The sequence below is a fragment of the Dicentrarchus labrax genome, unplaced genomic scaffold, assembly GCF_905237075.1.
Source record: "Dicentrarchus labrax unplaced genomic scaffold, dlabrax2021, whole genome shotgun sequence".
NCBI lineage: Eukaryota > Metazoa > Chordata > Actinopteri > Moronidae > Dicentrarchus > Dicentrarchus labrax.
Genome location: NW_026136718.1, coordinates 7,598,282 through 7,610,385, shown reverse-complemented (window position 1 = coordinate 7,610,385; position 12,104 = coordinate 7,598,282). Strand labels below are relative to the sequence as shown.

Sequence of the window (12,104 nt, the reverse complement as noted above, 5' to 3'; positions counted from 1 at the left end):
CTGACAAAAAGAGAAACAAGATGCTCAGATGGCAGCAGCAGCAAAGACACTTGTGGTTCTTCTGGGGAGCTTATAAATGGGGAACTAGGAACTAAACTGAGGAAATTTAGTTTTACTTTTAATTTTATTTGTATAGCCCCAATTCATAACAGAAGTTATCTCAGGACACTTTTCAAATAGAGTAGGTCTAGACCGAACTCTTTAAAACATTATTTACAGAGACCCAACAGTACCACCATGAGCAAGCACTTGGCGACAAGGGCAAGGAAAAACAGCTAGGACAGATCCTTCGGCTCTAGGTGGGTGGTCGTCTGTCTCGACCAGTTGGGGTGAGAGAGAGAGAGAGAGAGAGAGAGAGAGAGAGAGAGAGAGAGAGAGAGAGAGAGAGAGAGAGAGAGAGAGACAGACAGACAGACAGACAGACAGACAGACAGACAGCACAGCAACAACAGTATTGGCACTGGCAATCTAGCAGGACTATGGCAGGAGGCTCCACCAGGATCGATAAGAACCTGCGAGACGAGAATGATGATAGCAATAGCTTGGGTTGCACATGATGTGGCAACAATACAGTTAACAAGAAGGAGGCTGAGTATATGATTTACCTGTGTGCAACTTTGATGTTTTAGTTCCAATTTAGTTTCCTCTTTTGCTTTCTATTTCTCTCCTTTTCATCAATCCTTTGGTTAGTCTGTGACATAACTGTTATAAAAGGTGTTAGCATTAAACAAAATTCTCATCCCTAGTCCTGATATTGTCAGAACAGCTAGTCTAGTCTAGTCCACCCTGGAAGTACAGTACTACATATCAGGGGAAAGGAGTTTTTGAGGCCTAGGAATCAAAATTTCGAATCAGGTTACTCTAGTCAAAACTGATTCCAGAAAAACCACTGCAACAGATGATGCATGATACAATTCTAAAAGATCTATCTATCTATCTATCTATCTATCTATCTCTTTGCTGTCCAGTTAAGACCGTAAAAAGTTAGCCCACTTCACTAATACAAGGGGTGCAGTATAAGCTGTGGCTTCAACCCTACATACTAGAATACACACCTCATCTCATTCCCTGCAGTGTGAAAGAGCCTAGAGAGAGAAGAGCTAGATAATACGTAAGAGCAATATGGGACCAACCATTTATCATATGTCTCCTGTTATTTTTTTTACCATCCTTGACTGAATAGAGTTTGCATACGGAGGAGGCCTTGCTTATTAGTATTCTTTAGAGTCTGTACGAACAGACAGGCCCACGATCAAAATGCAAGGAAGTCCTCTTTCACGCGGTGAAGGAGTGAGGGTGAGGGGGACGAGACAGCAGAGGCCTGTCTACCATGTAAACAAAGCTTTAAAGATCGCATTTACAATGCTGCACAGTCTTAAACTAAGAGACAGCAGAGCAAAGAGAAACTCTCCCCTTCATTTTCCTTAAGGTGTAGTTAAGATCTTTTGTAAAGCTTTCGCGGAGTAAAAATTTGTTTATGGACATCTTTTTTGTATGTAAACATTGGTCTCAAATTGAATACCCCTCTTTTTTACTATAAGAATAAGAAGTGTGAAATGTAGCAACTGCACATTTCAGACAGAACAAATAGACTAGAGGGAACTGTTTTGACAGTAGGAACAAAGCAGCTCAAGTCATGAAAAAGTGAGCATTTCAAAAGAGCAAAGAAAAGTCCTTGTAAGGACTTGCATAAGGATCAGTGAAACTGGGCGGAAAACCGATGACGACAAGTTTCAGCAGCAGTGGTGCTTAGAAATGGATTTATTTGCTAATAAATAGCCAAAAGATATGAACTTTACAATGAAATAAACAGAGAAAAAGCAGCAATTTCTCAGATTTGTAGAAGCTGTACACAGAACATGTTTGCCATATTTGTTTGATAAATTACTTAAATAACTAATATTGACCATCGGCTTGTTGACAACTCATTTTATTTCATTGTTGAAATAATAATGCTAAAATGTAAACATTTCTCGAATTCCTGCTATTTCTGGACACTCCATTCTTAATTTTATTTAACACATAATGCCCTTGCAATATTCCCAAAAGGATCCCTCTGCTCTCGCTCTTCCTTCCCTCCCTCCCTCTCTCTCTCTTTGTATCTCCCTCCTTCTGTCCATCTTCTCTCTCTCTCCCTGCACACTAAACAACCTCTTTTTGTGGTCCGTGTCATTGATATTGCCTGGCTGAGGCCTTTCAGAGCTGACGGATAAAGGGCCCATAGGAACCGACTGGGCCCTGATAAAGGTATGGTGGACAGGGGCAAGTGTGGGCTCCGGCCCCTTAGCCCTCCAGAGGAATAATTTACAGCTCTGCCACAGTTGATTTCCCTCACTACAACCAAAGGCACTCAGAGACTGGCCACAGCACCATAGCTTAGAGTCACAGAGCTGAGCATAGCAACATACAATCACACACAAAGGAGAAGGCAGAGAAGAAGGAAGGCAATGGTTTGAATTATTGAACATTTATCATAAAGTGGGAAAAACATTAATGGGGAAGATGGGGGTTGTGTGTGAGGGTGTGAACCAAATGGCAGTGTTAGTGTGTGTTTGCATGGGATGTATGTCTACTAGCACTGCAACTAATATCATTACAATTATTTTCAATGTCCAATAATCTTGCAATTATTTTTGCCTAATTGTTTGGTTTGACTGTTCGATTAATCGTTTAGTGTACAAGTCAGACTGTAGGGAAAGTTGTCCATCACAATATCTTAATTTCTAATGGCTTTATAAAAGCAAGATTTACTGAAAATGTTCTATTATCAGTCTTATCTCAAGGCCCTCATCACCAGATAGAGTCTGCTCAGTTGTCATGGAGATGGGTTCGGTTATTATCACATGATGTAGGTATGGAATTTCAGCTACATAATAAAAACAAATAAAACCATGCTTGAATTCCATATTATCCAGTTGAAGGATCTTGAAATTTTCCAGAAAATGGAACTTGAGCTAAGGGCTTTCTGTCAAACTACTATATCCAGCTTCAATAAATGAACCTTTAAGCTTAATCTCATCACTTGTACAGTGAGTGACATGTTCTCACCTGCTGTCCAAACTATAAAAACATATAGTGTATTTTTTTTTGAAGATTCATTTTCTGTTGGTTGATTGACTAGTGTAGAACTAATTGAATTAATTTGGCTGTAATGTCTGTGTGCACGTATACTTTATATTAGCTTTTGTGCCTTTTTGCATACTGCATGCAAGTGCCTTTTAGTGTGAACTGAAGGTTCTTAAATATGCGGCTGCAACATACTCAACACCCCACTGACTTTTCCATTTGTTCCACATAAAAGAAGATCTAACTCTCTCAGCAGAGTGAACAAACCTCTGTGCCACACACACACTCCCTCCAGTTAGGCTAAAAGAAGAGATTGGCTTTGACATCTGCCTCAGTGTGTATTGTCCTGTTCTCATTTGTATGGGGCCTAATATCGCCCTAACCTTTACGCCGTGCACCGGTTCAATTGCATCAGCATAAAACTGCTTCAGTGAAAAGCCAATTATCTTCTCAATCGCACCACAACACTGCTTAGGCACTGCCCACGCCATTGCTGAACGCACAAAACAACCGACAATGCTGGCCAAGTGACAAATCTGGGGCAGAGCATGCAACGACGACAGAAGGGAGGAAAATCCAATTGCATCCCTAATCAAAACTCTTTCTCCAAATAGTGTGTGTGGCCGTATTTTCAACACATTTTTAACAAGCCTTTAACTGCATTGCAATGTGACCTGTGAAGCAAAAGACTTATTTTATTATTTTGTTCCTGGATATTCAAGGTTGAGGACAAAGATGGAGTGAAATGGAGTGGAGTCTGCTGTAGGTGAGATGGAGAGGTGGAGGAGGCTGCCTGTTAGGTAACATAAACAACATCTATTCGCTGCCACTTCCGGCTACCCTCTTTATGTAGAAGCTATTGAAAGAGCCTCTTTCAAATGCCTAGTTCTTCATGTAGGTTTTCCATAAGCTTGAAATACAATGGGTTTCTTTTTTCATACACAAGCAAAGAAAACAAGCACCTTTGACAAATAACAGATGCACAATTATGACCAGAAACAGCAATACACCTGCAGTGCTCAAATACAGAAATGCATCAGTTGAATTACTTCAGCAAGCAAATTATGTAAATAAACTGCTGTGCAAAGACGACATTCAGCTTCAGATAAAGGGTGATAAAATGTTAATCATCCCCAGGCTCTTTGTCTGCACATTAACTCTTGCAGTTGAGGTGTATATCCGAATGACCTTAAAACAAGCTGGGTACTCTGGCATATCATTTTGTTATCTCTAACCTCTCTTCTTGACCGGAGGGAATGCGGCTCATTAGGCTCTGTTGCTCGCTTGTTCACTTTCAATTACCAAGGCATCACTCATCTAAAAACTGCAGTGGAATGCTCAACTTAGTTTAAAACAGCAAGCAAGCAAACAGCTCACAACAAAGTAAAGTAATGTTAAATTTTTTATGTAATTTTTTTAGGTCTAGAAACTAACAAGCAATCTGAGGTGCCGGCAGCCATGATAGCGGAGAGGGAAAAGCTTGAATGGTTGAAGTTTTGTTCAAAAAAGTCACGCTGACACTATGGCAACACAATAGCATTTCAGTGGGAGTGGGTTTGTTAGTGGGGGTCGAATACATCTCAAACACTTTCCTCATGTCAGTTTGAAATGGTTGGGGAGAGGGGACATGGCTGTTATTACCTTCCTTTGCTCCACCCCTCCATCAATCCATCTTCACACACACACACACACACACACACACACACACACACACACACACACACACACACACGAGAACACACACGAGAACACACACGAGAACACACACAGATATTCCCAACTTCAGTGAAGCATGGAACAATCCCCCTTTCAGCCCCTTTATTCCTGGGAAAAGCTTATGGATCTTAATTGCATTACTGGGAGGCGTCAGGGGCCAGAGGCAGCGTCCAAACCTGGTGAAGGCGGAACTGAAATGGAATTCTGATTTAACAGAAGGGAGAATAATCCCCTCGCTGACAGTCTGGAGGTTATCTCTGCTTTTCTGCCTCCTTTTATAAGTCTCACTCATTCAGTAACTGTCTTTTCTTTCTGACAGGCTGCATTTCCATCACAGTACCACCATGCAAATGATACCAAATTAGAATGGTTGGATGTAAACAGCTAATTTGATCAAATTGCCTCCACACTGGTATGTTTATGCTCTCCTGAAGTGGAAAATCGATAACGAAATTATGTGATAAATGGAAGTCGAAATGCGCATGTTGAATTATTAATGAGGGGCTTGACAAGACCAGCCCAATGAATAGTTTGATTTAATTATAGAGTAACAATTGAAAATAATCTTTTTACTCTCTCAGATATTGTCTGTCCATCACAGCCCTCCAGAAAACTTAACCCTATAGTTGGTCCTATGTTTAAGGTTGGTATTCCTTGTATATGGCAATTCAAAGATGTATTACAATACAGCATTTAATCATTTCTGGTAATATTTAAGTGCATTTATTTGGTTTCACATTAAATAAGATGACCTAACATAAATGAACCCGAACAATATGCTCAAAAGATTCAGTTTTTGTGTGGATGTATAAAATTTACAGGGTTTGTTTCAACCCAACTGATAAAGCTTTGTGTGATTTCTTTTGTTGAGACTGGCTTATATGGCTGCTTTCTGTTTTGTCATCTCTGGCTATTTTTGTGTCTTTGCTTACTGGAAATTAAAAAAAATAATTCAAGAAAGTGCTCGCTGTTTAATCTTTTATTTCACAGGACAGCCATGCATACTGCATTTCCTGTGCCCATTTTTGTGTGATTGTTGTGAGCCAACAAGAAGTCATGTGCTATTCAGTACACCTGTTAGGAACCTATTAATAGTCGTCCTGTGCTGTGCACCTTTCCTTGCACTCAGGGAAGTCCATATGGATGGATAAGGCATTGATTTTGGTAAAGGATGTTGGAATACTCTAATACCTAACTGTGTGTTTCAGCTGTCCCATTCATCTGTTTATCATTTTTTCAGCAATGTTACATCTCGAGAGATCAAACTGGCAGAGCTGATTTCCCTGCATGTTGAGGCAGCTTATTCAAACATGACATCTAAGCAAAAAACTGCTACTACGAACACAGAAAAGGCTGCACGTGTGAAAGTACCTTTTGTGTCACAGTGTGTAGACACTTCTCTGACAGAGAAAACACTCGGTATCGCAACTCAGCCTATCAGAAGGATGTGACTTCTATTAAAAGAAAGCAGTATGAAAGTTAACTGTGTGCTTGTGGAGACGCTGTGTTCAAGGCAAGAGGTGAATGTAAGAAAAAAAAGAAGACACGGTAAAGAGTCAAAAGTGGACACTGTGAGAAAAGATTCAAGCAATGGGAGACGAGTGAAAGAAAAGGATGTTGAGGGCTGAACTGTGAACTCCTCGCCTTTTTTCCAAAACACAGGACAGCCATTGTTCAGAGTAAAGGCCTTTAAGTCAGTGTCTCAGCCTCCCTCACCCCTTCCACCCCACACAGGATGACAACTATAGGCTTGAACTCTTAGATTAATGCTGTCCCCCTTTCTGTCCCTAACATGGGCCCTGGACTGTATAAAGGCCTCCTCCCCATCATTTAGACTAGACATCCACACATACACACACAGCACCAACAACTCTTTGGCAGGCAAGCACAAACAAGGCGTAAGGGATGTAGCTTCTAATGCTGGGCAAGCCACGACTGGGCAGTAATGGTTGATGCTGAACAAAAGCCGGCAGCAGAAGTTACGAGTGTAAAACCCCTGACAGCGCCTCCTGAAGGCATCTGTATTCTTTGGTCCTGAAGAGGGCCTCTTTTTACATCACTGCCTCTAAAATTAAGGTTTTGGATCCCAAAACAGAATAGAAACTTTTTTTTTATGCTTTCTTATTTCAGTAATAGCAATTTAAGTTATTTCACAAAGGGTTTACCACCAGAGTTAGTGGAGCTAAGGAAAGCTTAGGAAAGGACAGTTTGTGGGGGCTTAAACCCCAGCACAAGGGAAGGAGTAGACAGAAAGGTGGGACTTCACAGTAGTGTTGAGCGCAGCAAAAAATCAAAAGTTCTTTGTGAAAAAGTTAGGAGGTCCCTTAGATAAGGAACTATCCAATTATCTACAGATCAGATTTGAACATCGACAGGGCAATTTGCACGGCAGGAGGAGAAGATAATGAATCTCTCCATCCATGCAGGGGCATTTCTCCCCTTTCTGCTTTTTTCCACCACTGGAATGGGGGGGGGGGGGTAGAAGAGGAGAAGATAAGATTGCAAGACAAAGAAGAAAAAGTTGAATGAGAGTCAGAGAATTAGTGAAGTAGATCAGACATGAACACGTATTCCAGATGGTGGGAGCGACGATAAATTCTTCTGAAGTCCTGAGTAATATGAAATATTGAAAGACTTCTCCTCTTGAATCGAAAATGAACAGGGAGTAAGTGAACTGGCCAATGTAAAGAAAGTAGTTGAAAGAGAGGCTGAGAGGGAACAGCTATTTGCTAGCTCTTTGTATAGTTGTGTGACAGGTATTAATGATAGTGGGCTGTTCTTGGGGCAATAAGCACCTCTAATGGCAAACACGGAGATAAGCTCTGTTCTTATGCAGCGCTGAGAGACAAATGGTCTCATTACTCCAGATTGAAACTAGGGAGAGAGTAGTTTATCCAGAGAAGCCAGAGAACTATCCTGTTGGGCACTGTAAAAAATCTCTCTCTCTCTCTCTTCACCTTTTGAATAAAACGGGAGAAAATGAAGAGACTGCAGTAGCCACAGGCAGACTGAGCTAAAGGGGTAGAAACACTCGAGAAATAACAAAATAACACAGAAACAGCAGCATTTTTATATAATTCTAATTCACTGTAGACACACAGTTACTGCTTTTGTGCTTTATGGATTACAACAATTTGTATCTCCCTATGTTGCTCTTCAAATATGCTCACAGCCTTTGTGGGCATGTGTATGTTAACATGGGAGCAATTTTGGAAGGAATACTGTCTAGCTAGCTAAGTGCTTTTAGATGTTTTGGTATAGCTGCTTAAATTGCTTGTTTTGCTTTGTAAATATACTGCTGCAATTAAATCGATCTAGGAGCAAACTGAGGCAGAACTGTCTGCTGAGAAGTGTGAATGCACGATGGCATAGCAGAAATGTGTGCATAAACAGAATACACTGTACACAAAAGCTGAGAGACAGAGGCAAACATACTAACTCCTCAGTAAACACTCAAGAGATAAACACACACTTATAGCTATGGATATACGGACATTAATGAGCAAAATTGATCTATAAAGGAGAGGGATAGAATAGTTCGTTATTGCAATGTCAATATATGATTATATATATTGTCTTAATTTAGAACAATCGGATGCCACCTGAAATATAAATATTCAAAGAGGCGGACATATTGTACGACACTGACATTTTGACAAGTGCAACAAAGAGAGAGGGGAAAAAAAGCACTCGACTGGTTCCATCACAAAGATGATAGTTTTAACATCAGTGAGCCGATGCAAGGGGGATTGTTTCAATTCAAGCTGCCCTGAGAATTACTGAGTTAAACTCCTATCAAAGTCCTGTCAATGAGGCTACAATATTCCTCAAAGTGACGGAGGAGGTTGCTGACACTGACACAGCGTCTCATCAGTCGGAGAGTTTGGCAGTTTGGGAAGTTACAAAAAGATGCTTCTTTTTCATGGGCTCAACCAAAGAACTATTCTTTTAAAGTTGCAAAGAACAAAACAAAATAACTGTTATAAAAAGAATATATATATATATAATTATTATTATTATTTGAAAAAGAAAATGTAAATGAGAACTTTTGGCTGCATTGACTTGCAGGTTAATGGGTGAACTTTAATGAAGCTTTAACATTTTATTTTACAGTAAGTGAGACTATATAACTTTTGAAAGAAGAAATAACATTCTTCCTTTAAACAAAGTTGAATTCATGAGCAATAAAAGGCACCCTTGCTCAATTGCATACATTCAAGGGATTTGAAGATAAAGGCTGGTATGACCATAACGTTAGATAATGTTGGCACACAGATAGAGATCACAGTGTCTGAGTCTGTGTACTGATTTACAGACCATTTGACCCTGTTGGATTTGTGCTACTGTTGCTAAATGTTTATCATTTATTGTAATCCCTCAATCGTTCAGGTTACAGTGATCTCTTTGCAAACGTTACATAGTCTTACTTCCGTGAACTGTCCTATAATACTTCGCTTGTTCAATAGCTAAAATATGAAAACATCCAGATGACATCTCTTGGGAAGTGATTGCTTATTTTTATTTATTAGATATGATTTTCATAGTAATTAGTTAAATTTGCACTTGAAGCCTCTTTCAAAATAAGAGCAAACAGAAACAAAAATATTTTTTAGTTAAACCTAAGTTTACTTTATCAGCACATCATTATCAGCCATCATTTATACTGCAAGATGAGAGATGGTACACAGTTTCCAAATGTTTTGATGTCCATCATAAATCTTTCATGTTGTAGATGATATGTTAACCACTAGTCCACTTTTTCAGCTGTACAAGAAAAGGATGAAAGCACTCTTTCTTTGGTGAGATAGATGTGAGTAATTCAGTATCACAGAGTTATACCAAAAAAATTAGGTTAATTCAGGCTTTGGTGTAATTCCCCATTACCATCAGTATAGCTGCCTCCTGGAAAAAGGTACTTATTTTGCCACTAATGACAATTTCCTGCCTTTCTCCTTGAATACAACTGAATGTATTACTGAATAGTACCTTGACAGGAGCTTTGCTCAGGTGTCTCAAGTGATTTCAGACAAATCGTCTGGCTATACAATTACATAAAAGAGGAGTATGAATAACAATAAGAATTTAACGAGAATTTGTTAAGCCTCTAAAGTGCCACTTTGCTGGTAATAAAGATTAGGTTACCATGTAAACAGTTGATATCAACTCCAAGCACCTGTACTGTGAACATGCTTTTAGTTTTTGTTTGGAAATAATGCACTCTGAATTTCTTATATCTAGCTCTCTATGTAGTTTGAATGCACTGTATACTGCTTTAGGCAAAGGCATCTACCAAATGAGTGTGAAGTATTGTAATGTATCATCACCATTATCACTTCCATAGAGAAAGGGTACATAGAATAAGCAAGAGCAATTTAATTTGAGTACATAAGTCATTTAAAAATATGACTTCTAAAAGCCCAATGCAAGCTCTGATAATCTTGTAAACAAGCCATGTCCAGCATCTAAATATAAAGCTTGTCAAATGACACAGCTTATGGCAAATGACGCAGACATTCACTGTAGCTCCACCAAAAGCTGTGTTTTTTTCACTGCTAACCCTTTGAAAGCCAAATTCATATAAAACCCCTGTGAAACCCTAAATGAATGAGCCTCTCCAAAAAGCTCCAAAGCTGCTGTTAATTACATGAAGACTGATCCACCATGGATGATCATCCTCAGGCAAAAAGACTGGGAGCCCAGGGGAGTTTACCAGGTCAGGGGAAACAGCATGGCATAGCTTGGCATGGCACCACAGCCTGTTATTCTGCAGGAGCAACAGGAAGCGCCTGGCACCACATGGACAGTGGCTCTACCGACCTCTACAGCAGCCAAGACAGTATCCGTTCTGTCAAAATGCAAACACCTTAAGGGGCTGGATGGATTCGAACTAGAACACATTTTTGTATTTCTTTTTAACTACTATGCAAATTAAGCAAATGAAGAATAGATGCACAATGAGCCCAAAATATGTCTTTCATTAGAAGTGTATATCAAACACTGGAGACTTTTTTACAAATGCTTTTTATTATTAACACTCGTTTTCATTCTTAGAAAAGCAAAATTCCTTTTAAGGGTTTAGAAACAACTCTACTCTCTAACAAGCTGATTGCATGGCCTTCGTAGACCTTGGATAGTCAGAAAAGTGCCAAACTGTCTCCAAATGTTAGAGTCAATCTTTGATCAGGTCTTGGAAGTCATTCAATTCACAGTCATCTGCCATCACCATAAACCCTTCAAGGCTGACAGCTGGCCCTTTGATGTCAAAACATGCCCTTTGGCAAATGTATGTGTATATGGGGAACAGTGCTAAATTATCCCCAAAAAAAATTTTTCATGCACTTTCATCCTCCTCAAAAAAGACAGGCAAGGTGAGGGTTATACGTTCACAGATCTTTGTTGATTCTCTGATGTGATGTTCAATTGATTGAGATGTGGCTTCAAAAGAATTTCTACCCTTAGTAAAAACAATGTTTTTTTTTTTTTTTTTACTGTTTCATGTGGGGATCCAACAGAATCATTTATAACATTTCAATACAGAATGTCAAGCAAACATTCGCCTTAATATTGCTCGGCACTCAATGAAAAAACAAAACAAGCGATAAAAACACGGAAAAGTTAAAACCAGTGTGGTTTGAAAACAATCCATACGTTGAAGACAGTGTAAATGAATTGATTTCTTTGTATAAAGAAATCCTGTGATTTTTACTTTTTTTGAAAGAAAGAAGAATCAATCGCACAGTGTGGAAACATTGGAGCTCAATATCTCGTCGGCTACAATGCCAGATCAGCAGCAATCTTATGAACCTTCAGCTCACAAACCATTTTCACAGGAGGGCGAGATACAGTCTCTCATGCCTTTATTCTGCCTACCAGCCCCTTAAGGAGATCAGAGGCTCTCTTGTTGTAAAACTTCTGCATACAAAGCTTTTTTTATTACGCTAATCACGTTCCTACTCCTGCTTAGCTAAAACCATCCTCTTTAACTGCTTAATATCCCCATCTCATTACAGCATACAGTATTTCCTCTATTGGCGGCAGGCAGCTTACAGAGCTCAGCTCTATCGATCCGTCTTAGCGATGGTTAGACATGCCTGTGCTGAGAAGAGGCAGAGGGGAAGAGCAGCGAGGCATTCACTCAGAGTGAGATGTGGCTTTCTTTCTCTGCCCCGCAATGATAGCAGAAAAATCTCATTTCACGACTCACTGCCATGTTTGCAAAACCGCATCGGTAAAGGCACATCCCGAACATAGCTCCGAGGAGGCTCTGGTGCTAAGTTCAACCTGTCTGGGTCCAGGACACATCTACAAAAGAGGTGAGAGAG

The 12,104-nt window shown here is 39.7% G+C and overlaps 1 protein-coding gene across 7 annotated transcripts in view; it reads right to left on the bottom strand.

Annotated features, from left to right (window-relative positions):
* lrp8 (low density lipoprotein receptor-related protein 8, apolipoprotein e receptor) overlaps nt 1-12,104 on the bottom strand; it is a 163,664-nt gene that overhangs the window by 102,762 nt on the left and 48,798 nt on the right. The window lies entirely within an intron of this gene.